At 40.1% G+C, this 25,714-nt stretch overlaps 1 long non-coding RNA gene across 1 annotated transcript; it reads right to left on the bottom strand.

Annotated features, from left to right (window-relative positions):
- Positions 1 to 3,386: 3,386 nt before the first annotated feature.
- LOC136295418 (uncharacterized) lies at positions 3,387 to 18,175 on the bottom strand. Its single transcript, XR_010722666.1, has 4 exons — positions 17,920 to 18,175; positions 17,276 to 17,381; positions 7,490 to 7,671; positions 3,387 to 3,687 (listed from the first exon to the last, which is right to left on the bottom strand). It is a non-coding gene; the product is annotated as an uncharacterized lncRNA (long non-coding RNA).
- Positions 18,176 to 25,714: the final 7,539 nt, after the last annotated feature.

Genomic DNA, 25,714 nt, shown 5'->3' with positions numbered 1-25,714 from the left:
ACCATGGGAAGCAATGGATACTTAGACACATAAGATCCCTAGTAGTCATTTCATTCAAAGAACAAATATTTCAGACCTTTCCTTCCAAAAAGTCAAAATACCATCATCTGAAAAATATGAAAAATCAGAACATTTTTTCCTAAGTGAAATATTTTGATGTCTTTTCACAATGTTGTTCCGGTTTTTTACCGGTTCCTACAGTGTATCATTGGAGGTGCTGAGGAACATTCCAAGGGCCACGTGGGAACAGAGTATGGACAAGGCAAAACAACCCCAGCTCTCCGCTCTGTAAATAAAAAAAATAATAAAAAAAAAAGAATTTGGGGGTTCATGCTACAACATTTAGAACCTCCCGTGGTATTTATTCTTCTAACAGAAGGCGGCAGTTTTACAATATCACTTAATTGGAAGTGACCTGTTCTTTCTGCTGGGATCCAGCCTTACAGGACAGACAGGGCGGCTCCTCAGCTTGGAGACGAGGATGTCAGGAATACTCGCTCCGTGGATCAGCCCAGTGCCAAGAGAGACAGGTGAGCAGTGAGTGAAAACTTCCAGGGTCTCTTCACAGATGTGCCTGCCATTTATCTCAGACTGTACTCTGGTGCACAAAACTCAAGGGAGAGCACATCAGAGACCAGCCAGACTAATGGTCTGCGGAGATCCTTGTGTTATTGTTATCTCTTTATACTAAAAGTATGCTTTTAGCTAAATGCCTTTGCAGTTCCCTTCCTGGGCACCTAAATGAATAGAAGGGTGATAATGGCCCTTTCATTATTTTAGGAACATATTTACACCTCAGCGAAAGAGCTCTTGGGGGGCACAAAAGACAGAGATGCAAGAGCTTAAACTAAAAGGAAAATGTTTGGTGGATCCTGTTTGAAATGAAAATATAAACTGCTATCATCTCCATCCTAAAGAAAAGACCCAAAAATGTAACAAGATTAATAAAACAGCAGTCAAACTTCATCCCCTCATTGTGTCAAAAAGTCTGCTTCTGTAAGTTTTCAGGAAGAAACCTGAAGGAAATTTTCTTGGACAATCAGGAACTGAGGAATTTGTTTCCATGCATGAAATCATGGTTTTCTTTTGTGACAAAACAAAACTTCAAGCACATCCAGACACCAGCAACCTTGAGCCGCCAGTCTATTTAAAAATTTGGGGCTCTCTGATGTTATCAATTTAAGAGGCATGCATTTTTAAGGAAAATTTAAATTAAGTTCCTCCTTTGTCATACATTAAATTTACATATGAATTTGGAGCAGTCGAGTTCTGGTCTCATATTCTTCTGGACTGTTTTCAGTGCAGTGTCCATCAGGATGCAACTTCTCAAGGCTAACAGAGGAACAGAGAAAAATTTATCCCTTCAGGTAATCCTTCTTAATTTGGCATTTGATGATTGGAACAAAAAAACCCTTACAAAATAAAGAAAACTATGAAATCTGAAGTCAAAATTTAAAGCAATGCAAAACACTGAAATATGCCAGCATGTGATCTAAGAATCCTACAGAATTAGCATAGTGAGCATATGTTCATGTTCAAAGATAACAGACATTTTTGATAACCCTCCCTAAACTTAGCTCATCTGTGATTTACATATTTAAAGCTCCTTTTTCTTTCTTTCTTTTTTTTTTGGAATGAACTAAATCAGGGTCACCTTCATCATTCATACAGAAACATACACTCAGCTTTCATTTATATAAATGTTTAACTACAAATATTGCACCTCAGTTTTTAAACAGTAAATCTGTATCCAATTGCTCATTTTCGTATCCAGTATTTTCTGTAATTTATAATTGCATTTTCTTCCTCTGCATGTGTGCCAAAACTCTGTCTGCAGAAATGATACTTGTAGCTCATTCCTCCACACTTGAGTTGATTATTTGTTGGATCTTTTTTTTTTGATTTCTTAATAATCTTCTCTTATAAACTCCTTAGTAAACTCCTACTGGACAGCAGCAATCTTTTAAAGTTGCTTTAAAGATTTTATCAGAACTTCTTTATTTCCTGAAAAAAATTTTGGAACTCATAATTCTAGCACAAGGCATTTCTAATAAACATTTCTGACTAGCTTAACATTAGCCATGATAAAGATAATTTGATGTGGACAGAGAAAGAGTGTGATCTAACAGCACAGATCTCATCATTCCATGAAAAGCATAGGTAAACGCCTAAAACCCCCCAATCAAAAATTATCTCAAAACGTTTTGAACGCATCTTAAAAATGCAGATTTGTTTTTTCCTTTATATATGGTTCCTGGGGGACCCACGGCACTCATGAGAACGACACAGGAACATTCGCAATTTCACCTGAAAAGGATAGATTTTACGTCATGCTTTCCTAAGCAGCTGTGTGGTTTGCTGGGAGCAGTTACCAGGGCCGGATGCAACATTTCAGCTGTGACAATTTCTGTCTGATTTTTGGCTGGAGCACAAAGCTGTGTTTCCAAGCTGGCCTTTGCTGTAGACACGTTTCCATCCAGAACAAGCTGATCCTTCTGGTTTACTCACCTCCAACAGCACTCTGGAACTGGGGCCTGGCAGGGCTGTGTATGGATCTAAATCCTTGTTGGAATTGATGGGAAAAGTATATCTTCTCCGTTTTTTTTTTTAATTTTTTTTTTCCAAGTGAGCTCTGATTAGGTTACAAAGTCAAAATTCCCCATCAAGATACAGCAAACACTCCTATTAGCATGGACAGATCTCACAGCATTTGTGTGAGAAAAAGCTGGCCATCTATTGAGGTAAATGTTGGAGCTGTGTTGGTGTTCCACATGTAATTACCCTCCACAGGCCAGGGAGGCTTGCCAAGGGCACTGCCGTAGCTTTTTACAGCAGGTTATGTACTTATATTTTATATATGAATATCTAAAAATACTTCGGGGCACTACTGGGGAAGGAAACTGCATTAGTTGCTGTGCCAGTGGATATGCAGCTTCCATGGCTTCAAACATTGTTTTCTCTTTATTGGGAAGTTTTAAAAGCCCTGCATCCATTTTTTGCACTTTGGCTACACCACTAAAAACCCCAAAATAGAGCAGAGAGTGTTGGAGAGCCCACATTAGCTCTGCTATCACTCACGCTCTGGGTTAAGGAGATCCCCAGGCCGTTTGTCAGTGTTACGAAGCTCCCACAGCGAGTGCAGCCAGCCGTGGCATCCAGTGTGCCGGTGCTGGGTGTACCTGCCTCCCTGGGAGGGCTTGGGGCAGTGCAGGAGCTCAGTGCAGGGTTAGATGAGCATCTTAAGGCTTTTTGCTGTTCCCATCCTCAGTCCCTTGCACTGGCTGCTGGAGGCACTTCCACACTGCCAGCACTGAACAGGGATCAGCTTGCTTCTTTCCCACCATGAATATTAGAAAATACACCAAAGCGCATCCACGGGTTGTGACATTAACTGCACCTTCTGCGTGTGCAGTAACTGGGCGTTCGGGACAAAATAACCCCTCTGTGCTCTCGCCCTCCCTCCAGCTCCTGCCCCCGTCCACTAGCAGAGCTCTTGACGTTGCAGCTCTTCACCTCAGCCCTCACCAGCCTCCAGCGCCACATCCTCTGTTACCTCCCTGGGGTCCCCCAAAATCTGAGACTCACAGGAGGTGCCGCCCTTGTTCTGAGGTGAGAGCAGAGGAGCCGTCCACGGGGCAGCGGCGCTGGGAACCAATTCCTCCTTGACAGCTCACCCAGGGAAAGCCCCTTCAGAAGAAAAGAGAGGGAGAAGGACACAGACGCTCAGGAGATGGAAAAGCACAAGTTTTGTATTCAGTTTCCTGGGAAGGGGCACGTGCAGGTTCCAGATAACAACCACTGAATAGTTAAGCTTGGAAAACACCTCTAAGGTCACCAAGTTCAGTTTTCAACCTTACAGGACCAGGCCCACCACTAAACCATTTGCCTAAGCACCTCATCCATGCATTTTCTGAATTTATGTGGCAAAGCTACCAGAGAGGGAAATATTTCCCATCAGGGCGTACTGAATATTTGATATTCAGCAGTCTACAGCCCATGGTTTAAGGTGACAACATGATTAAAACCAGAGGTTTAGACTCAAATGAATGCCATACATTATAGGAGCGTCCCCAGTGAGACAGGCCCAACGGACTGCACTGAGAAGGGGTTAAAATTTAGCCTGGATAATGACCTTCTGCTGCTATTAATCTAGTATATGGCACAGGAATACAGCACATAAAGTTACAGATTTTTATTCCTATAATCACAAAAGCGATAAAATGAGATATTCCCAAGCTTGCTGTGTTCAGATAATGAAAAACAAAATTTTAAAAACAAAAACCTATATTTTAGTTCTTTTTTTTTTTTTTTTAAAGGTAGGCTTCAAATCTTAGGAGTGTAAAATAACAAAAAATTATCTCCCAACAAAAAAAGAAAATGCTTTTCATTGTTCCTTTTTTCACTTAGGGCCAAAAGCCTGCTGATGTTTCATTCATCTGCATCAAATTAAGTTTGGGTGGGAGGCTGGGTTTATTTGCTTTCTTTTCTCCTAGGAAAGCTGACCTGGTTATTGAACATATCTCTGTGGTAAAAAACTAAAATATAACTTTCTTGGTTCTTCTGTGTTCCCACAGATTCACCGTTCTGCCTTCTCAGCTTATCAAAATCTGCTTACATGAAAACCTTAAGTGGGAATGTAGAATTAAAGAAAAACCTTTGTCTCATTCCCCTGTTATGAAGACTTATTTAATCATTGTTTGATCTGATAAATAACCAAACATTCATCGAATATCTAGTCACTAAATTGCCAAATAATTACGTATTGGGCTTAATTAATTTAGTTGCCTTCAATCTTCCAGTCTTCATTTCTCTGCCAGAGAAATATCAAGTCTTCATCCTTTATCTACTAAATATTTGACATTTTGATGCTTGCCTGGTGCCACCCTATGTTCAGTGTAGAGTTTTATTACAGAAGGATAAAATGGGGCTCACAAACATAAAATCTCCCAGGTTGCCTTCAGGTAAGTATAATACGTAAACGCAGGAGTTGTTATAATGAATCTGATAATTATACCATACACAAAAGGCAACGTGGAGGATGGTGCAGGAGTGCCATAAATGCAGAGCTGCATTTCAGCTGCAAGGGCAGGGGAAGGTTAACTCTTGTCTCGCTGAATTCAGACTTGCCACAGCGAGCTGATGAGCAGGCAGCTTCTCTCCTGACACACTCTGTAAACACCAACAGTTGGACTGACTTCAAAGCTGGTTCTTTTAAGCCTTAAATATATGTTTATGCAAGCAGCCACCATTTCCTGCGCTAGGTGGGAAATGCTGCAAATGTTAGTTGAAAAAATAGCAAAAGCTCTTGCAGTTGTGCCAGCAACAGACACTTTTCAGCAGGCGTTTGATGGAGCTTTCAAGTCTCATTGGTGCTGTATTTCCACGTTTTGAGGTTCCAGCAAAGTGATCAAAATATGTATATTACCTCACTTAAAAACAAAACAAAACAAAGAAAGAAAATTAAAATGAAAATACCAAACACATTGAATAGTTTGCGTTTTCAGCAAATTACGATTCATGATATTCCTCCCTTTGTTTTGTTCATTTTCTGGCTTCTGAAGAGTAGGCATGCTGCTGCCTCAGTACTATTTACAGCACGTGGTAAAACTGATTTCTCTGTGATCAAAATCCCTCATTTTTTACTTCCCTGCTTATTCTTAAACACAATATTGCTCTCTGTTAGGCTGCATACTAAAAGCATGTCTAATAACAGAGATTTCTTGTTTGTGTTCCTCACATCACTGACATTTAGAGAATTATTTTACAATGGCATAATGGGGTTCATAGAACATTTTCAATAACAGTAGATGGTCACAATTTCAATCCTACCTAGTACTTCTACTGCATTATACATTAATTATGCCTTAATTAGAAAATTATATCAACTGGAGTAACAGACTGTGTACTGCTTTTGCCTTGGATAGAGCTAATTTTCCTCATAGAGCTGACATGGGGCTGTGTTTTGGCTTCCTGCTGGAAAGTGTTGATAGCACAGGGCTGTTTTAGTTATGGCTGAGCAGCACTTACACTGTCAGGGCCTTTTCTGCTCCTCATCCCCTCCAGCAGCAAAGGGGCTGGGGGGCACAAGGAACTGGGAGAGGACACAGCTGGGACAGCTGACCACAGCTGACCTGAGGGTGTCCCATACTTGAGGGCGTCGTGCTCAGCTGCGGGAGAAGCAGCAAGGGGGCACACTCAGAGTGATGGTTTGTGCCCCCAAGCCACCCTCAGGGGTGATGGAGCCCGGCTTTCCCGGGGATGGCTGAACACCTCCCTGGGCATGGGAAGTGGGGAATGAATTCCATGTTTTGCTTTGCACTGTGCGCTATTATTTTCCCTACGAAACTGTCTTTACCTCAACCCATGTGTTTTCTCCCTGTTACTTTTCTGATTCTCTCCTCAGCCCCACTGGGGAGCAGTCAGCAGCAGATCTGTGAAACTGAGCTGCTGGCTGGGCTTGAACCATGACACCATGAAAAAGTGATCCTTTCTGGAAACACAGCCTGAGTATTTCCATCTGTAAAAGGGGCAAGATCAATATTTAATTACCTCATGAGGAGTTGGGAGAGCTGCCTAAGGATGCCTTGCAAAGGGCCACTGACCAGTCAAAGAGAGAGCAAACTCTGCTCTTATTTAAGATGTGTCAGTGCCTCAGTGTGAAGGTGTGACTCGTGCTTGTGAGACACCTCCCCTGGGAGCCGAGGCTAGGCAGTGACACTCTGGCATGGCCTTGCACAGCTTGAGGAGAGGTGTGAACATGAGGCACAGGTGTGGTGTTAAACCACACTCCTCCTGCACTGCAGCATCAGTGCTGGTAGAGGTGCCACGAGTTACCCAAAGCTTCTGTTGTAACTTCATTCTGCTGGCAGGACTTGCCTTGAAATGAATTTCTGGAATAATTCCAGATATGTCACAGAGTAATGCACATAAGAATTGGAAACAAAGCATTTATGGTTTATACACTGCTTTGTGTCCATAAACCAAGTGAATTATTTCTTATGTGCTAGAACTGTTTAGTGTGTCTTAGATACCGTACACACGGCAAAGTAAGATATTATTTGAAACAAAATAAAAAATATTTATACATATCACATTTATATACATTTTGAGTTTCTTCTTTTCCTTTGAAATCGTGGTTTATATTTGCAGTTGAAACATTATGCTAAATTCTCCTTGGCACACAAACTCATATCCTTTTACAAGTCAGTTGGCTGCCTTATAGTGCATCACTGTATTGGAAACTCACAGCTGGTGAGAACTGGCACATCATGGGAAAATGCAGAGCATTTCACAGATATTTTAAATTCTGAAGTGGGCAGTTGGGGAAGGACAGTGGAGAACCCTTGTCAAGCAAGAACTGCAGAAATGCAGAAACTCCTTTGCACCAAGAAACTCTGGTAACTCAAGAATGCTGCCTGCAGACACTGTGCTTTAAACCCCTGCTGATAGATCAGTGTGAAATCCAGTCAGATCTGAAGGAAAGCCTCACCTTGGCATGCAGTGATCATCCTCCTGCCCCATATTCATACACTGTGAAAACTTCAAGGCACTTCCACGTGCGGCACACTTAGGGCACACTCCAGGAGCACTGGTGGGCAGTGACTTCTTGTCTCAGTGCATCTCATAACAGATGGAATTCACAGCATCTAACAGGAGGTATGGTGGAGTTACCTGTACATGAAAAACCTGAGATAAGTGACAAAGCAAAATATCAGCCAAAGTCTTGTCAGAAGCATAAAAACTGAAACAAAGAAGGAAAGAATCTTGTCTGTATCGTAAGAAGTCAATATTCTCTAGTGCTATTTCTTAGTGACAATTAGCAGTTGAGTTATGCTTGGAAGTGAGGTCAGATGATCAAGAGCCTGGTAGGAAAAGGGAGAACTGTTGGCTGTCAATTCTTCCAGTCCCGTCCTTCCTACAGCCAGCAGTGGCACAACCAACACCAGAAGGTAAAGTCTTGACTCTGGCAATGCAGTCTAGAAAGACTGGGCTGGTTGCATCTATATAAAAACTATGGTAAGGCCAAAGGCTCAATAAATGGATTATTTCTGGAGAAGCGATCTTCATTCACATGACACCCGATGGTCACTCTGCAGATCCACACAAGGACACACTGTCATTGGCCTGGAATTCAGCCTCCTTCCCCAGCAAAATCAAGCTTTGAAACCACCAAGATTTATGAGGATGCCTCAATGAATTTTTGGCAGAGTTTATTTTAAAAAGAGGTCCCTGACATTGCTAAGCAGTAAAGCTTCATTACTGTTAAAGGTAAACTGCTGTGTGCCCAGGTGGCCAAGAAGGCCAAGAAGATCCCAGGTCATAAGTCAGCCACCTTTGGGCCACGTAATGACCTCCAAAGAAACAAAATCCTTAACTGCGTCTGACAGAGCTCAGGGCAGATTTTCACAGCCACCAGGACACACTGGTAAGCTGTAAGGTCTGTAAGCTCTTCAGGTACAATCCCATTCTGTCCTGTTGGACAGAGCATTTTCACATGGAAAGCCTTTCCTTCAATGGAAAAGGCCCTGAAAAGAGAAACATGTATGTGGACCAGTCATTTCTAGAACAGTTAATCATAACTGATCCTTACACAATGAATAGTAAATAAGAATTATTATTAATAATGAATAATAAGACTGAATTCTAATGGTGTGTTTATTAGGCTATCAATAATTAACAGGGATTTGCCATTTATTGTAAATACTGTTGCTCTTTCAGTTGCAGCTTTGGATGGCACAATTTATATGGTAATTTTATATGAAACAGCACCAATTACAGCATGGCTATTACAATAGGGTAGAAACAAATGATGACTTTATCAGTTTTGTTAACTTTTTCATTTTATTCACTTTCAGCACAGCCTGCAATGTAAATATGATCTAGAGAAGGGAATAAAGAAGTTTTGTGCAAGTGTAATAACTATGGCTGGTAATTTAACTTCCCCCAGGCAATCACACAGCAGAAATAAATACAGTGGGACACAAATGAAGGCAGGCATGGTGTGGAAAAAAGAGTATTAGGGTTTGTTAACTAAAAATGCCACTAGTTAAAATAAAAGTTTGTATTTTTAATCATTGTATTACTTGAAAAGAATTTCCACTAAGCTGTCCACAGCATTTAATAGAGCCTTGAAAATGTGGGGAAACACAGCCCATCTTTAAAAATATTTTAAAACAATTCTACAATCCTGTCAGAATCTGCAGCTTTGATATTAATAATCAGTGTTTTCAGAACTGCCTTAGATGAACCTGGGTGGCACACAGATGGCGAGTCATTTACATGATAAAAAGGAGAACTGGCCCATCTCTGGATCCCCAGGGGCTGCTGTGACCCATTAGCAGAGGAAAGACGACCTTTACTGAATAATAATTGAGAACTATTACTAAGATAATTACAAAACCAATTGACTGCCAGAAGGCCTAGACCTTGGCTCTCCAATTTATATAGCAACTGCTGGTTATCTGTACAGAAAAAAAGACAGGCTTGGGGTTCACAAACACCATAACCTCAACATCTGCCTGCCATCTAAAGATAATGATCTGGTATTAATTAATTTGAACAGTGCAGTCATTGCAGGGGTAAACTGCATCACAAATCAGACACTTAACATAACCTGAAGTTATCATGTTTCCATCCAGCCTGTATTGACAGGAAGAATGCTCTCAGGTAGATTAAACTGTTGCAGGTCACAACATGAAAATGAATTAAGTTAATTCTCTTTAACGGGGAACACGATTGTGACTCTGCGCCAGATGCTGTACCAGTTAACGTGATAAAAGCTTTTTAAAAAATGTTTTGCAAGATGCTCCTATCTTATCATTTTGTAGTGCACACACCTGCAACTGCTTTTTCAGTTTCCCTCCTCTGCAGAAAGGAGGAGACAGAAGTTATTGGCCTTTGTTAATTTTCAAGAGAGGCATTTCAGGGAACAAAACTATTAAAGGGTGTCTGTGATTCTCTGTGGGGGAAATCCTGGGCAGAACTAAAAATCCATGTAAGATTCTCCTGGGCTTCTCCCATGTCTTCTACAGGCATATGAGATATAAAAAATACAGTCAACACACCATATGTGTTGCTGATTGGATTTCCAAAATTATCCTTCCTTACATGTGAAGGATAATTTGAAGCAGCTCTCAAAAGCAGAAGGATTTAACAACTTCGTGCCAAGTTTCACACCTGGGAACTGATATTTAGGAATGTAGAACATCAGAAATACCTGGAACTCTAAAAAATCATAGCTAACCTTCTTCTTTATGATGGAAACAGCTGAAATTACTGTGACAAATGCTTTGGATAAAGTGCTCTTTCACCTAAAACCTGCTTCTTGATTTTTAGCTCCGCTACTGAGTCCCATAGTTGGGATTCTTTGAGGACTCTCCACTAAAAGGAGTGTTACAGGTAGTCATTCTTCAAGGGAGATAATTTAAATCACAACATGAAATTTATATAAAATTCAATTCACATTTGAGACCTCTAGTAAGAAAGAGCTGCCAATACTGACAGAATGCTTGTTCTGCATGACAGAAATGCTAATAGAGACAATTTCATACTCAAGAAGTACCTATATAAAGCATGTGGTGGGAAAAGGAGATAACGCACTCAGTTTACAATGAGATGTGCAAGTTAGGATTCAGATCAATGAAGAGTTTAAAAAGAATTAACTGCACTCTCAGGTGAGCCATCTACCACCAAATTCAAACATGTAAGACAACTGGGACCTGAGGAGACTTGCCCTGAACTTCAGGAGTCCCACCAGCTGGCAGATCACACCCACAAAATGGATTGGTTTGGGATTGAAAGTTCCGATTAGTCAGGATTGATTGATCGATAATTTTTTATTATTATTATTATTATTATTATTATTATTATTATTATTATTATTTACAGCTCTACTTTTCAAGGGAATATGCTTTGGGGGAAGTAAAGCACTGCTGGCATTTCTGTGGGAGTTCCCTCTTCTTCACTTTGTCCTGACTGGGACAAAATCTGGATCAGGAGCAATGAGTGCATGGAGTGAGGGCTGATAGCAACACTGACCATGAGAACTTCCTTACAGACAGTCAGGATTTGGGAAAAGCCAATTCTCAATGATCTATCCATGTTCAAGTTTGGAGTAACCAAAGCATGGCATCCTCAAGACCTGTCATCAGAGCTTAGACAGGAAAGTTTTATTCTGGTATAAGGCCTTTGCTTACAAAGACCCTGGCTTAGAAGACAGCATAATTTTATTAAAAGTCTTTGACAATTTATTCCTGTGAGCACTCCACAGTCACAGTAATTTATTATAGTTTTCTTCCGATGTGATATAAATAAAATCTGAAAAAATAGTGAATATATGAATAGATTAATATATCCTCTAGGAGAAAGGAAATCAGTGGCAATCAGAAATAGGAAGAAGATAAGTGATAAATGAAGATAATAGAAGATAAATGTCTCGATGAGACAAAGTGAGTCACCCCAAAAAGTGTTTGAAAGAGTGGAATCACATTCTGGTAGGAAAAGCTGCTGGAGAAAAATGCAGCTCGGCATAAGAAGGAAGAATGGGGATTAAGGCAGAGTAGGTGCACACATATTTGTATTAAATCAGCACTGCAACTGAAAAGAATCCTCTGAGATCCTTGATAGGGCATTTTGGACACAGACAATGTATGGCTTAACCCAGCCCACCAATTTGTCTGAACACTCTCACTGTCACACATCCGACTCCACACAATTTCTGCCTTGCCCAGGGAGAAAAAGGAAAATTTAAAGCAATACATGCACTCTGTCCTTGGAATCAAGAAAGCATCCTGCTCTGGGATTGGAAGTATTGCAAATGTCTGGTGGCACTTTCTACCCAGTGACTTGTGGGGAAACTGTCCACAGAGATTGACGCTGAAGTCAGTCCATTCTCTGTGGGTTACATATTTGTGCTGTAATTTATCCTAGAAAGGTTTGGGTTTTTAAAAGTTTCCTGTCAGTCACCCTATTCCCATCAATAACCCCTGTGATAAAACACGTTTTCAAGCAGTTTTTCCTCAAAAGACTTAAGCTGTAGGACGGCCCTTATGCAGCTGTTGACTGCAGTAATTGTAGTGGAGATCAACAGAATTGGATGCTGTTCTGTCATCCTTGACTGGGCTCCTGGTGCTAATCAGGAGTTGGAAATTGCACATTCAGATGGATTTAGAGGCATATAGTATGTGACAATTCAGCAAGCAGGAAAGAGCATTGTTTTGAATTCTTAAAGGTTAGTGATGCAAGCTGCAGCAACTAAAGATTTTTGAGCCTTGAAAGAAAACCAATTAGGTGTAGGAAACAAACACATTGCAGTAATGTCATCTATATTTTCATACATTTAAGGCCAGGAGAAGAGATTAGTTCATCTACACTGAGTTTTTGTTTCAGATACTTATATTCCATCCAATTACCTCTGATATTGAGCCCCCCATTACTTGTGTTCAGGCAAAAAATGACTTTCAGAAAGTATATAGACTGAATTTGAAAGTCTCCAGAGATGAGGTCTACCATTTTCTGCTGCAGCTTAGCCTGCCCCAAAGTTTAATTACCATCTCTGTGAAACAGAGAGAAAAAAGCAACAGCAAGTGCTTTATTTCTAATTTGAAATTGCCTTGCTTTAGCTCCCAGCTACTGGTTCTTGCTATATGTTTCCTCGGTAGATTAAAGAATCCTGTAGTATTTCATGTTTTCTTCACAGAAAGGTGTTTATACAGGTTTAACTTTCTTTTTTTATAAGCTCAACAGAAATCTCCCGCTGGAATGCATTTTCTCTGCCCTCCAAAACCTTCTTGTACCTCTACTTTGTACATATCCCTTCTTTTTTTTTCTCCTGCAGCACAGATAGCAGGAACATTCCCAATATTCTGCTATTCATCAGCAATGGTTAGAGACTTTAATATCACCATACTGCTTTAAATTCTGTTTTTATCCATAACCTTAAAGGAATTTTTACCATAATGGAAACTGAGCAAATTTTCCCATTGAAATCATGAGGGGAAAGAGATGAGGCATTAAATGCAAGCCAATGTACTGGAGGAAGCAAAAAAATAATAGGTCAGATTTAGAGCCCAATGGGCCAACCTGCAGAGTGAGCTGCATAAGCAACCCACACTTTACAATTTTTTTTTCCATAGCACTGGAAAAAAGCATTTCCTCCTTACAAGAAAAGCATGCATTCATTTTCAGCAAATCGTACCTTGGAAAGATCTAGAAAGGGAGGAGGAGAAAGATAACTCAATTGAACATATTATGGCCTTGTTTTTGCATTTGATATTACAGTAATAATGGTGCCTTTCTAATATCCCAAGTGCTGAAGGGATGACCAAATAAATCCCCTGTTCCCCAACAGCCTGATGCAGACTTTGAAGGTGGTCACAGTACAGACAATCAGACAATCAATTATCATTTCCTAAGACTCTTTAGAAACATGAACACTTTGACTTTTCCTGCCATAAATGGTTAAAACACAAAATTACTGGGAGGGAAGGTGGGGAATTCATAGAAGCAGAACAAATTCTGAAGCTTATGAAATCACAGCTTAATTTTAATGGAATACAGTCAATTAAATAGGCATCATAGGACATAACAAACAATGCAGGTTACAAATCTTGTTAGCTATGAATATGTTACACATTTGTTAAGATGACCTTGGTTTGTGTGACACAAACTGGGCACCAGATGGACAGCTGCCTGAGGGAATTATTTTTTCTGCCAAAGTACCAATATTGAAGTCAATTTTCATACTTACTTTCTTTTGTTCTTATTCTTATGGATTTGGACTAGCATAAGTTCTTTGTTATTTTTCATAATCGTTTTCTCCGTGGGCATCCTTCTGCTTATTGGTTTGTTATATTGGTCTCTATCTGTGCAATGATCTGTATTTCTGTGATTTCCATGGATTTATTATTCTTACAAGAATCAGCTTCAGTTCTGCAACGGTCATGCTTCATTTCTGTTAGAAATCTTAAGTATCTATATATATTTCTTGTGGATTATGAGTCACAGTCCACAATTATAATTCCGAGCTTATAAAAAATGAAGTGATGTGTGACATTAAAACACAACACATAAAACATTTTTAAAAGATCCTTAGTCTACTTTTATAACCTATAACTGCACTTCTAGCTAAGCACAGCTGCCAGTCAAAGACTAAAATGCTTGGTTTTATCCCTCGTGTGGCCAACAACACAATTAAGTGAAGGCAAATGAGTATTTCCCCAAATCTGATTCAGATTAAACAAAAAAAGAATTAGGGATCACTTCAGGGTTATTCAGAGCACAATCAAAGTTCAGACAACGTGACAACAAAGCCAGTCTGCTTTGAGGTGCTTTATTTGGGGAAAATAATTTTCTGCACATCCAAGTGCACAGGGTCTACACGAGTGCAGCCCAATTATCTTTTATAAGCTGTGTAAAACTGAGGGTAAGGAAATTAAAGTTTTAGGAATAGTCCAGATACGGTATGAAATACGCTTTTCATTTAGGAGAATAGAATCATGTTCACAAAAATCCACAGAAAAAGATGGCTGAAAAGGCAACAGAAGGTGTAGCCATGCCGAGAAATGTGCAAATTTAGTTTGTTCATTTGTTCAGGTGTACAGAAAGAGGAAAGCTCATCACTATGCCAACCCTGGGGCACTGCCTTGTTCCTCTCAAGGTAATTTGGAATTGTGTTTCTATGAAGAAACTGTGACTCACTGTTTCATTGGAATTTTTATGCCTTTGCTGTATAAAAATACTTATTTCCGTCATTGTTCATACAACAGTCTGAGCTTTTTGAAATCAATCTTTTCTTATAATATCCAATAACAGCTTTCCCCAGCAGGCATATTTAATTTCACCAAATCCCACATCAGCTGAAGCTCATTTCTTTCCACATACAAAGCCCAACAAAGACAAATTTCTTATTTTATGTTCTGATTTGTGTATTGAGACCATAACTCATTTTTGACCAAAGAAGCAAAGCCAGAAGTCAGTTCCTTTTATTTTTTCATTAAATTGACCCCGAAACTTCCCAAGCACTGTGACAGCCAGTCAATAAAACCTGAACTAAACAGTTAATTTGTATTAAGACCTGAGAAAAAAGTATGTATATCACCAATACAAAGCATTTGCAAGCTCCTATGTTTTTGCTGCTTGCACATTTGCAGAGCATTCGGGTGCTGAGATGAACTTCTGCACAACTCTCCCACATGCACTCATTTTCACACAAAAAGTGCTGGACCTAACGAGGCCAAGTAACCTGCACACAGCAGTTGGAGAGCCTTGAGTGAACCATAACACTGGAGAAATCACTGAAAATTAATGTTTGCCCCGAGGCAACAGCTGAGGCAAATATAACCCTGTGTCATTGTGCATCCCAGCTACTGCAGGAACAAAAGGAATCACCCAGCACCGTCTCACAGTGCAATGGTTTCCCATCTCTTCCTGCTTTCCCTGCCCTCTGCACCACTGCACAGCCCCAGGGAAAGGCTGATCAAGCAGGAGCTGGCTTTTCCCCAGGTGAACCCCAGTTTAAAACCCATGCAGATAGTCTCTGCTCAGTTCACGGCAAAAACACGAGTCTACAGGGTGCAATACATTTGGCAATGATAAGAAACAAAAATTAGATTTTTTTTTTTTTTTTGCCTTTCCAATTGTCTGTGTAGGATCAGACTGCAGTATTGGTTACCATTTGGTTTTGGTCGGAAAGCAGCTGGTAGGTAGTTAATATTGACTGATTTTTTTGCAGTAACTTCTCATTTCACAGTTTCTGAGCACAAAATCAAGCCATTCCACAAAATAAAAGATCTGATGATAAAAACAACCTTCTGTCTGTTGAAGCAATTGTTGAAGCTCATTAAAATAAAGCACCCAAATTTTGACAGAACAAGCTGGTGGCCTCTCAAATTTTCGTTCTAGCACGCACAAGGAGCAGATTCCAGAGACTGGCTCTGCTGCTTGGATGCAGCAGTCTCTCACACCAACATGAGGGATAAAGCATCAGGCTTGATGCTCTTATAATGGGATTTAACATGAAAGGAAAGCTCTCAGGTACCTCTGGTTGCTATGAAACCATTGACATTTTCTGTTGGAAAGTAATTTGTCCTTAGTATAGTACTAAATTGGAAAGTAAGTAAATGGTATGTGTGCCATACTGAGGACTCTAACTGTTTTTGAACGGAAGGTAACACCACCTGAGCAGACCAAAAAGCTTAGTGTTGCATCTCCCCTAGTCCAACAGCAGCAGTGACTCTGAGATGGCCACTCTGGGCCAGGAGATCCCTGTGCAGTGGGGCTGCCTACCTGACATCCACATCCTTTTCCGCCAGATGAGAATCTGGCCCAGAAATTATTAAGCACCTTCATGTCAATTATGCAGTAGTCAAACAAAGATTTTAATAAATTCCCAAGCACTCAGCTAGGTGAGATAGTGAGGTTTCTCAGAAATACAATTATGCAAAAATATAATATTATTAATATAAAAATATAATATAATTAAGGAAATAAAATTGAGAAAAAAGGTTGGAAAAAGTCCTTTAAGATCATTGAGTCCAGTCAGTAACCCAGCACCTCTGGGTTCACCACTAAAGCAAGGAAAGGAGCTGGATGACAGGTACATAAGAACAAGAAGCTGTGCAGACTCTTTGGCTCAGGCAGGCTTGCTTCTAGGGGAAGCTAAGGAAACCTCATCCCAAGATCACCCCAAAGCTGATACCATCAGAACAAAAATGGCCTTCAAAAAAGAATCCGGAGAGCCCAGCACGAGTGCAGTCACTCTCCCAACAAAAACATTTCGTTTTCACATTCCTCTGTAACAGGCTAATAGCTTCCATCACAATCAGCAACTCAGGTCACAGACCTGAGTATAAGAATGGTCCTTCCCCCAAATTAGTTATTGGCTGCCTGGGACAGAGCAAAATCAGGTTGCAAAGGTAATCAGGATAAACAAATAGATACCAAGATTTCCTCGGAGCAACAGGGCAGCAAGGCCTGTTTGGACATTAAGAACCACACAGCTGAAGAATATTATTGGGTCATAAATATAACAGGACAGCATTATTTTGAAAGTTTTCTTGGGTTTATATGAATAATAATATGGCATGTTCTTTTGTATTTCTTTCCTTTGTGCATTGAATTCGGTGTGTATTACCTCCACATGAATAATGCAATCTAGCAAAATTGATGGCACAGTTCTTTTGTTAAAGCAGTTATGAAATGAGAAAACAAAATCTACAAGGAAAAGTTATGAGAAAAACAACATTTCTCCAAGAATAAAAAGATGAAGTTGCCTGACCGTTTACATTTGTCTCCTGTGTCATGAATATTAGATCAGATTCTTTTTATTAATCCATTGATAGTTCCGTAAGGCAGCTCATTTTTGATAAACTCTGTCAGGGCCGCTGTAAATACAAAAAAGATTTATGAATTAATTTTCATACGTAAATGACAAAAATCTTGTGATACATTTGAAATATGTGCCTCGCAGTTAAAATAGATAAATGTGCATGCATACATATGTATTAATTTAACATTCAGATCAGCTTGTTCTTTTAGAACACAGCTTAATGTCAACTCTGTTTTTCTGGGGGAAAAACCAGTAAACTAAAAAGGTAATTGACATTTAGGGCATACTAAAAATGAAAGATATGGACAATCTGTGGCCTGGGAATTGTGCTGGACTAAAGGTGTAGTGGGTTTTATTTCAAAAGCATTTTTGTTTTCAAGTACCAACGGGTTGTGTAGCTACTGTGCTGTAAAAACACAGATATCTACAGCTCATTACTATTATTACTTGAATTGTCTTTATAGATAGAAGGCCCAGTCATTAACCTCTTAGGCTAAAAATAGCACAAAAAGCATAAGCTCTGTGTCAGTCTGCAATTGAAGTGTACACGTAACTCACCACAGCCCTGAATATCTGCATAAAGCCAGAAATACCTCTAAGCTCCACGTTTCTGTCAGCAGCAAATCACAGAGTGGTTCGGCCCCTCCATTTCCTCTTTTCTTCAGTGAGACAGGGATTGTGATGGCCCTGCCAGGACTGTCACTGCCTGCAAATGCTGAAAGGGCAGTGAGCTGAAATCAAATTTTTCTTCATTTCCCGTGTACCACAGCAGTGACTTGTGTACCAGGCCATCCATGCTGACACTCCAGGAGTGTGGCACCCTCCTCTTTCTCTGCATCTTTCAGGCATTTTACAAAGGAAGCTCAGAATCATTCCTTTGATTCTACAAATGGGAAAACCAAGGTACAAAAGCATGGAGTGACTTGCTCCAGAAGGACGGGTGTCTTTTTTTCATGGATCATTAGTTAATGGAACATACACAAGCTTGCATAGCCCCTTGGCCTGAACATTTTTAGGTTCTACAAGTGAGAGATAGAATTAACCACCTCATTTCTAGACAGAGAATGAGGTAGGGATGATCCCCATGAGGCTCAGTTCTGGATCACCTTTTTGTAATCACTGTACCTGCCTGGTGCTCCGCTGAGTGCTGTGTTTATGGTGTGCCATTCGTGAAAACTCCCTGGAGAAGAGGCTCTTAATTGTGGTACCATCCACAGGACCTACTGATTAATTCATAAGAATCACAGAGTAAAAAAATACGCAATATCCTGTGAGAAGAAATGAAACATATTGAACTTCTTAATTTGCTGTGTGCTTCATCCTCATTGTCTGGGACCAGAACAACCTGGTCTGTAGCGTGCCCTCACATTCTCTGCAGGTTGTGCTGTGAATTATTCTGCTCTGACATTGTTTTGACTCAGTTTTAACATACCCATAACCTGTGGCTTGGTGTAGGGCGGTCAGGCCAGAGGCCAGCAGGGTAATGGGATTTGTAATTCTAAAGGATCTTGTTCCATCCTATGAAATTGCTTCACAATGCTCCTGCTTAGCAGCCTGCAGTCGTGTACTAGAAAGCCAAGTAATACCTGAGAGTGATATAAACCAGCTTGGCCTGCACTAAATCTGGGGTTACACTTGATGTAGTAACTCTGCATTGTTTTAAATAACAGCATAACACCCCTGTTACGTCCTACAGAAGATCAGAAATACTCCTGTACATGAAGAGAAAGTAATAGATACACTTAATGAAAACACTTAAATAAGAAAGTCGACATAAAAACTGGTAGATGAGGTAAACATATTTGCATTCAGCTAAGAAGTTTAGATACACTAATTAAAACATTCTTTTCTACATGTACAGTGTATTTTATATCAGCTGTGTCCTGATATAAAGTCTATCAATAAAGGCATTTGTCATGTGTTTACAAAATACACCCCCCAAGCTTATTTGGATTACATGAATCCTTTTAAGGTTATACAGAAATGTGGCGTGTGTAGGCAGACATATTGACAATCCATGTCCGGGAGCATTAAAAAAAATAAGCAAGGGAAAAGATAAGTACAGAAAAGGATTTTGTACATCCAAGTTAATGCAGCATGTCAGGGAGCTGATCCGTCCTCCACCCTCCCACAGATTGAACCATATATTATTTCTTAGTACTAACACAGACAAGTATTTCATTATGACTCTTCATTATAGTCTCGGAGAGACTTTGCCAACTGTGCATCACATTCTTCTGCTCTGAAATATATTGGCTTGAATTCCTTTAGCTGTAAAGCATGCTTATCGACACTATATTTCTTCTGTTTATTTACCTCATTACTCACTTATGTTACTCTTCTCATGTTAGTCTGACTTATATTGATAATTTTACTGTAAAATTGTACCAGCCATTCATGTCAAGACCCGTTCTTGTAGTTGGCTGCAAAAACTGAGTAAGAAACTCTTGGTTCAAATCATAATAGTCTGTAATGCAAAAGACATTAAAAACTTGTATAGTACCTGTTAGCTTAATTGCTAGCCAAGATGGTGGGGCTTGCAAAGTCCTAACCTCTTGTAACAGACATTAATAAGGAAAAGAAATAAATACATACAATAAGAAATGAAATACACATTGATAAATGTTATGCGTGATCATAAAAAAATTTACAGTTTTATGAGGGAAAAAAAAGGGAATAAATAGGAAAACTCGAAGAAGTTTTAAAAAACATTGAATAAATCTTACTTCCTTATTTCCATAATATTCAAATATTTCTGTTGGCAGCTGACCAAGAAACCAGGCACATATTTTGTTGATGTCAATAAAACTACTTGGGCTAAATTCTGGTTAAGTCCACATCAGAATGTGGCCCACCATCAACTTCAGCAGAGCTCCAACGAGCTATTTCCCAGGTGACTAAATTCAACCTGTGCAATACCCTTAGGACATTGTTCTACCTGCAAGCAATGTCTGAGAGATGGAGGAGGGAAAAGCAAAGCTCTGACGAGGTTTGAGCAGGGTGGGCTTTCACCACACCTCACTTCAGGAGGCAGTTTAGTTCTTTGTTTTACCACAGTGTTGAGGAATACACAAAAAAGCACGTCGGTGAATCATAAAGTGCACCTCTCCTCACAATGTTCACAATGTTATTTTGCTGCTCCAGCAGCTCCGAAAGGAGCACAGAGACAGAAGTGGGTGGGAGAGCTGGAGCACTTCTATTAACCTATTAACTCACAGCCCCCCAGGGCTTGTTCATCATGGTGCCTATCAAAGTGTCAGTCTTTTCTATTACCTTCTCCTTCAGAAGATGTCTGTCTATCATTGTCATGCTCTTCCAGCAGGATTATCCATCATTTTGGGTGAAGCCAAATCATTCATTTTCATGGCTGTCGCTGTTAGCGAGCTGGGATGAGGGAAAAAAAGAGTCTTTTATTCAACAAAAGATAAATGATGGAATTTCACTCTTAATCATTTTCTTTTATTACTTAATCCAAAAGGTTGGGAGGAGGCTCTGCAGTTTATTACAGTCACAGGCACCATTATACTTCAGGGTGTAGCAATACATCCTGCTTTCCAGCAGCTTATAAAACCAGCCATAAACATTAACTCCAGGCAAGAGTTTGGCACTCTGCTCTTGATTCAGAGCAGTGGTTCACTCGTGTGGTTAGCACTGGGATATCCCTTCCAGGGGTTTTTTTGATTTAGGCTGAGACAACTGGAAACCACGGTGGGTTGGTGTGATGAGCTGCAGCCTTGTGCTGCTGGACCAAGGGTGCCCTGCAAGCGATTTCACCAACACCAGTTCTGCCTAAATGTCAGGCTCAGAGCACCTTGATCTAGGTTATTGTGATTTCAATCATGTCTTGCAACGAGCGAGACAACATAGGGCGCACCCTTCTTATCAACAAAATTTTCGAAATTAAACGCTTAAAGCAAAATAATCATGCTGTTTAGCGCCATCAGCCCCAGCCATTAAACAAGATGGATAGAATAACACAAGGCGAACCTTCTAGAAGTTTGGACATAATTGTGTTTTGCTGTTCACTGCCCTAACACACTTTTCATTATCCACAAAGTTATCAGACGAATTTATACTGAAATACGTAGATATTTTAGAAAATGTATAAAATAAGGCAAACAGCCCAAGTTGCACCCTATTCCATACTAATTTCCTGCAAAAGTCAGTCTCAAATCTTGATAATGTACAAATTAAGGGACTTGTGTAAAGCAAAATTATAAGTCTCTGCTTTTGGGTTACTCCGTGTTGAATAAATTCTCATCAGTTCTCTATTTTTTGATGTGAATCTTTATATTGACTCTCCAATCCCAGAAAACTAAGATCCTGATGCTCCTATTCCTTCACAAATAACCACTAAGTTTAAATATTCTGTTCCCTACCTCTGCCTAGGCTGCCTATTATTATTATTATTATTATTATTATTATTATTATTATTATTATTATTACAAGTTTTAGAAACTCAGTGACTCTGAGATAACTTCTGACATTTTAGATTTGCTAAAAACTGCACATTCAGAATTTATTAGCCATTGGTATACAAGCAGCTTCAAACAGATTGAAACTAGTCATGGGCAAAATTCTTGGAGTGGTAATTGTAGTTGCTGTAATTATGGGGAAAAATTAAGTATTATATCAAGGTAGAAAATATCAGAGAATTGTGACACAGTAAGGACAGGCAGCCTAAGATCAGTTGTGTGAATGCCTGGCAGCAGGATACCCTAGTCCTAGTGAATTCCTTCTCCTACCAAGTTCTGACTGAAAGACTAATGAAGTAAGTGGGTAATCATCTTTTCACTCCTCTGGGATTTGGATTAGGCCATGGGGAAGAGGAAGAGATCCTGGCTAATCCACATGGTGTCTGGTGTAAACTCCTCATGTTCTCAGCCAGCGGGGCACATGAGAGCTCCAGAGCTGAGCCCCCTTGGCAGGGCGTAGAGCCCGAGCTCACAAAGCCTCTGGAAAGGCAGAGTGAATCATCTTGAACTCAAAACAGCTCTGCTGCAGCCACAAGGCTCCTGGCCAGCTTGGCACTTCAGCCAAACAAACATCACATCTGCCTGGTGGAGTGCTCCAACATCTGCCTGGACAATCCCATGTAAATAAACCCATCCCTGTGCAGTTTCACAGTCATGGAACATCCCTCACAATCTCAAATGTGACTGCACTGCAAAAGCCACTAAATATTTGTACAGAACTGGAGCTCAAGAAATAATTACTTGGCAGAATCTTGATAGTGTGGAGATGATGTCTCATTACTCTGCAGAGTCAATTGCTCAAGTACTACTAAAGACAACACTTGAGAATCATTGAGTGTCTTCTCATAATCACATTCCCAAGAGCTGCATTTGTCAGTGCTGTCCATAAGTGGTTCCAGGATAATTGTGCTAACTTAATAAAACCATATGTCAAATCCCACAGAACACTTGAAAATCAATTGGCGTTCTTAAAATGCAAAATTTGGATTTTTTTTTAAATTAAAAGTTGTACTTTTTTACCTTCTCAGACTCCCTTCCCTCCCCAAGAATGTGTATATTCAATATGACAGGTGTTCATTCATCATCAAAGGCTCTGTGAAGGTTCTTATTTTGAAGGTGCTGATTATACAGCCTGTGATCTCCGCATCCTGGTCCTTTCACCTTCCTCCCAGTGGAGGGTAAGGAGGGATTTTTTTCCTACAGATATCCACAGGGACCTGGGGAGATTCATCTTATGCTTTTGAGCCCAAAGACCACCCATAAATGTCCTGCAGTGCCATGTGTTTCCTGGGAGGAAGACAACTACATCCTCCCTTTCCTAATTACATTTTTAATAGATTCTGAGAACATTTGGAATGCTTCCTATGATTTTCTTCAAAATTCCTGTTGTTTTCCTTGCTTTTGTTTCAGCAATAGCACTCAGTACATTGATCTCAATAATACCTACATAGTAAAAAACGATCATCAAAATTACTATCCAGTTTTAATACTATCAAGGACAATAAACCAAAATTCTGCAGGAGTTAGGGTGGATACACCTCCATCGACTCATCAGGTGAACCATACCCCTGACAAGCAGCACAAAGTCAAGATTCACCTAAATTCTCCCAAGTCATTGCCAATCCTGCCTAAAAAAGCATAATTCCCATCTCCAGCTTCAGGCTGACAATCCCAGACAGAATTCCACCACAAGGCACTAGGATCTGGTCTGCTTTTGGTTAATATAGTAACAACATTCATAAGGGTAGTAATTTGCACCCACTGATAGGCAGAAAGAGTGGAAACAGTGTGGGATAGATGCTGGGTGGAGTGTTGGTATTTCTACCCATGCTGGCCCACGCGCAGCCAGTCCCAGAGTCTGTGCCCGGGATTTTCCCACAGTTCTGGTTCCAGCACACCCAAAGGCAGCTCAGATCCGCCCACCCTGCACACGCCACCTCCAAAAAAACCCTTTTAGCTCTCCACCTTTAGCCTCACATGAAAAACAGAGACACAGCAGGTTTTCTAGGAATCTAGTTTTCTTGCCAGTTAAGTAATAGATATTGGACTGTAACTGGGATAAATGTCAGGAAATTTCCACTAAAACTTTTCGTGAGGTCTGTTCAGTTCTCTTTAAAATATAGGGGGAAAAAAAATCTCAAGGAAAGCTGCCTTGAGTCAGGGGAATGTATTTGGAGAACCCCAAGGACTCACATTTGGAGGACACTAAGTCCACCTTGCAGTGCTGTGATCCTACAGCACCTTGAGAAAATCAACTGCTCATCAAAAAGGAATTCCCATCTGCAGCCACAGCAAAACAGGAAAGTGTTACACTCCAATTTACCAGACACGTCCCACACATATGAAGATCACAGATGGTAAAATTTCAATCAAATATAGGTGTTCTGGGTATTTGCTGCTACAGAGTAAATAAAAATCATATTAAAGTAGACAAAAGAAGCTGACAAGGAAAGTATTAAACTTAAGCAAACCCAGCAATGATAATAGAAATGGATGTGGATTCTGAATTTCTGAGTAATTCAGTGGTTCTTATAACCCAGGGAAAAAAAAAAAGGCATTTCATGCATAGCTTCAAAAGACACCGTTTCTATAAAGAAAACTCGTGGATTTTTAACTGCAGTTCATAAAAACAAGGACTATAGTCACTCACTCATCTTTTGAAACTGCTGGTTAGAATGAGAGCAGGGATGGATACGGCCAGAAGGGTCTAATTTAAATAATATTTAAAAGAAATCAAGATTTATTTCCCATAAGTAGAAGACATGCCTTTTCCTTGTGATGCCTCTTATTCTAAATGCCAATTCAGTCAAGTTCATGAAAAAGAGGCAGCTGAACTAGCAAACTTTTTCATTAATCATGAGTACAAAGCCACTTGTTCACTGTCAGAAATTTAATTACAATTAGAGACACTGAACATCAGTGGAACATAATTTCTGTTTGCTCTTCTAAACAGATACAATAAAGGAAGCAGAATCTTCATTTTTCAAATATGCCTGAAACTGAGTTTGTCCCTGATCAAAAAACAGAGAGACTTGTTGCCCTCTCTCACCACCTCCCTCAAGAGGGTTAGAGTAAAAAAAATGAAAATCAACTCTGAGCCATAAGCTCATTGTCTTGTAACCTGTATAGGGACACACATGTCCCTTTTTCAGGTCTGACAAACAGAACAGCCTCTCTAGGAGCTGATGTCCCCATGGATGGGCCTCTGAGAGGGAGAAGGGAATCCTTCCTCCTGCCTTTAATTTTTCAGGCAATCGGGACACGGCATCAGCACCAGCAAACTTCCACAGTGTTTATGTAAATGAGAGCAACCACTGTTGAAAAGGCTGCAAGGGGTTTATAGGAGCACGACGAGAGCAATTAAATGCCTGGTCTGGCACGCAGGATGTGGTATCTGTACACACACACAAGCCTGGGCAGCCTCGCTCCCTGTCTGACAAATTACCCATCACTGAGCAGTGCCGCACTAGAGCTGATAACGGGGGTTGGAAAAATGCACCCCAGGGAGGCACCTTCAGAGCAGACTGTGAAAATCCTCTATAAAAATTAAGGGAATGGGAGGGATCTCTGCATGAATTTTGTTCCTTCCGCTTCTGCAAAGCAAATTAGAGCTCTTGGTCCCTGCCTTCAAGGGAGTTTTGCTCTTCTGTTTCAAAGTTCCTTTGAGTTAGTCTCAATAGTGGCGTCCTTTGAAGAAGGCTCTAAAACACTGTCCTTTATGACTGAAAATATAAAGCTGTATATTAAATTATTTTTAACCAAAAACTCAGCTTAGCATGGTCTTTTCCTTCTCACCACAGTATTCTACTTTCTTGTCAATAGTATCTGGTTTCATTTCTTTTATTTTGCTCTAAACTATTTTATTTCTGTGGTGTTTCTCTGCAGTAGCCCTGGTTATATTTTACTGTCACAC

The sequence above is a fragment of the Chamaea fasciata genome, unplaced genomic scaffold (genome assembly GCF_029207755.1).
Source record: "Chamaea fasciata isolate MVZ Bird 193981 ecotype frontalis unplaced genomic scaffold, bChaFas1.0.hap1 SCAF_11, whole genome shotgun sequence".
In the NCBI taxonomy this organism is placed as follows: domain Eukaryota; kingdom Metazoa; phylum Chordata; class Aves; order Passeriformes; family Sylviidae; genus Chamaea; species Chamaea fasciata.
This window is presented reverse-complemented; position numbering and strand designations above follow the sequence as displayed.